The 3,551-nt window shown below is 30.9% G+C and overlaps 1 protein-coding gene across 1 annotated transcript in view; it reads right to left on the reverse strand.

Annotated features, from left to right (window-relative positions):
• The window catches only part of LOC140918820 (uncharacterized), a 7,700-nt gene extending 4,351 nt beyond the window's left edge, over positions 1 to 3,349 (reverse strand). Inside the window, exon 1 of the mRNA XM_073363619.1 lies at positions 3,270 to 3,349. The gene's annotated coding sequence lies outside the window, so the exon portion shown is untranslated. The remainder of the gene's footprint in view (positions 1 to 3,269) is intronic.
• Between the last annotated feature and the right edge of the window lie 202 nt (positions 3,350 to 3,551).

The raw sequence follows: 3,551 nt of genomic DNA on the forward strand, positions 1-3,551 counted from the left end.
CCTTCTGCTAGGAAAAACTTGAATTATTCCATTTTTAAGCGAACATTTTCTACAATTAGTAAATTGTTTTTACAAATAATAATATCCGATAAATCGCATTGTGGTATTTTTTAAAATAAAATCAAACTATTTACTAGAGAAATTTTATTTATTATATGATGAACTACTTAAAAAAAAAATTAAGTCGTTTTTGAAAGAAAATAAGTATTTTTAAGTAATGTCTTGGATCAAAATCCGGGGCGTTAAACTAAAAATATATGACAATCATGACTTTTCATCCCATGCATCCTCCCATTTTCCACATCAGCACATCTTGCCAAATTAGAACAATAACTGTCAGGCGTCTTCAGCTCTTTGATCCAACGATAAACAGATTTGGCTTCATCAGTAGATAAAGTGTAATTCGCACGAGGTTTTAGGGTCTTGCCGTTTTGTTCCACCAACAACAAATCTGGTCGTCTGCAATATATACCTATGTCTTTTCTGGCTTTGTCATTATCTTTTGTTTTTCCTTTCACATTCATCACAGTATTAAATATGTTGTCAAAGAAATTTTTCTCAATATGAATTAGAACAATAACTGTCAGGCGTCTTCAGCTCTTTGATCCAACGATAAACAGATTTGGCTTCATCAGTAGATAAAGTGTAATTCGCTCGAGGTTTTAGGGTCTTGCCGTTTTGTTCCACCAACAACAAATCTGGTCGTCTGCAATATATACCTATGTCTTTTCTGGCTTTGTCATTATCTTTTGTTTTTCCTTTCACATTCATCACAGTATTAAATATGTTGTCAAAGAAATTTTTCTCAATATGCATAACATCGAGATTATGTCTCAAAAGATTATCTTTCCAATACGGTAGATCCCAAAAAATACATCTTTTTGTCCAATTGTGCCATTGTCCATAACCTTGTGGTTTACAGGCCACACCATTAACAACATGTACCTTTGGCATATCTTTTACTTTATTCCAAACTTGTTCTGATGTCAACTTAAGCGGGGGTCCTAGACTTTCTGCATAGCCCTTCATAAATGCAGCTTTGTTCCTTCTAAATGCATGATCAGCAGGTAAAAACCTACGATGCGAGTCAAACCACGATGCTTTCCCGCCAAATTTTAAAGTAAATGCTTTTGTATCTTCCATACAAATAGGACAAGCTAATTTACCATGGGTGCCCCATCCTGACAACATCCCATAAGCGGGGAAATCGTTAATGGTCCACAACAATGCAGCTCTCATCATAAAATTTTCTCTCCGAGCAATATCATATGTCAAGACACCATTCCACAACCTCTTCAAATCGTCAATCAAAGGTTGTAAAAAAATATCAATACCAGTTGTAGGATTAGAAGGACCTGGTATCACAGCAGCTAAGAACATATAAGGTTTAGACATACACATATTAGGAGGAAGATTGTAAGGAGTAACAATAACCGGCCAACAAGAATAAGGAGTAGACGATGCTTGTATGTACGACGTAAATCCATCTGAGGATAATCCAAGTCTTACATTGCGTGGATCTGACGCAAAATCAGGATGCATTTGATCAAAGTGTTTCCATGCCTGACCATCAGACGGATGTCGCAACTCGCTTGAATTTCTTCTATTCTCATAATGCCACGTCATATTTCCTGCAGTTTGTATTGATGCAAACAATCTCTGCAATCTTGATACAATAGGTAGGTAAAACATTGCTTTCCTTGGAATTGATTTTCCCCTACTTACCCTAGAGTTATTCCTTTGGTGATACCTTGGTTGTTGACAAAATTTGCATTCAACTAAGTTAGCATCATTCATACCAAATTCATTGTCATAATACAACATGCAACCTTTAACACAACAATCAATCCTCTTGACACCTAATCCTAACTTTGACACTAACCGTTTCGCATCATAATAACTTTGCGGCAAACCATCTCTAACAGGTGTTGCATCTAGCATCATTTTAGTCATGAAATCCAAAGCTAAATCAGGAACATGAAATTGAGACTTTAGACCTAATAGTCTAATACACATTGATAACTTTGAGTTTGAAGAACCTTCAAACAACGGTTTATTTGTCTCTTTCAAAAGACCATAAAATCTCTGAGCTTCTTCATTGGGAAGTCCATCGGTATCGTCATATTGATCTTCATTGAATGACAAATTAACCCCAACAGCATCCGAGATCATATCATTCATCGCCTCAAAGTGTTGATAGTTATAATAATCTATACCTAACATGGTAGTACTACTTGAAGGACCTGTGTTATAATTCTCCATAGATGTACTAGTATTAGGCGCCGCTGGAGACTCTTCTCCATGATTAGTCCAAATCCAGTAGTTAGGCATAAATCCATCTGCATACAAATGCACTCTTATTTCATCTTCACTTTTAAACCGTCTACATCGACATAAACAACATGGACATCTCATTCCCCCTTCATCTTGGACAATTTGTTGCACTCTCGCAAAATTCAGAAAGTCTTCAACCTTGTTAGCAAAACGTTGTTTAAGACCCTTTCTTCCAGGAAAATTCCTATCGTACATCCAACTACGGTATAAATCCATATATATATATATATATATATATATATATATCTGTGTGTGTGTGTGTGTGTGTGTGTATATATATATGTATATGTTTATTCTAAAAATTAAATAAATATATAAATTATGTGCATATATATTTATATATATATCGATGTTTTATATATTAATTGCTTTATTTTTCAAAAGCATTATATATAAATTTTGACATATTTATATGTCAATTAGGGGAGCATGCATCTGCACACAATATAATATATTATTACCAATACAATAAATATATATAAACCGAAATAAAATTATATATATATATCAATACAATATAATATATTATTATCAATACAATACAATAATATATAATATATTATTATCAATATAATATATATATCAATACAATAAATTATATATATCAATACAATAAATATATATAAACCTATATAAAATTTTAAATGATGTTTTTTTAAAAATCAAGACTAATAATCAAGACTTATTTATAACAAAAAATAATAATATCATCAATTTTAATAATGTTTTTTTAAATAATAATTATATTAAAACTAATATATTTTAACCGTGGTTTGAAACTTTAATTTATCATATATTAATATGTAAACAACATCATTTCTATTTTTTTAAAAATAAATTTATAAAACTAATCTAAATATAAATATTACTAATCTATATTTTAAAAATAATATATATATTTACTAATCTAAATTTAAAATATATAAAATACTAACTTGATGCCGAGTAGCGTCTGACTTCAAGCTTTCACTCACGTACGATATGCTTGCAAGTCTTCGAAATAATTAACAAGCACTGTAAAAATAAAAATCAATAACATTAATTAGTTATATCAAATTAAAAAATAAAATTATAAAACTACATATATAATATAATTTATACTTACCAAATTTAAATGAAGCTTAAGAGTAATTTTGTGTAGAGAGAAGGAGGAGAGAATGGTTAGAATGAGGTTTTAGAGAGAAGTTGGATGTGAAAAAATGAAGGAGGAGGGGAGA

The sequence above is a fragment of the Cicer arietinum genome, chromosome 7 (genome assembly GCF_000331145.2).
Source record: "Cicer arietinum cultivar CDC Frontier isolate Library 1 chromosome 7, Cicar.CDCFrontier_v2.0, whole genome shotgun sequence".
In the NCBI taxonomy this organism is placed as follows: domain Eukaryota; kingdom Viridiplantae; phylum Streptophyta; class Magnoliopsida; order Fabales; family Fabaceae; genus Cicer; species Cicer arietinum.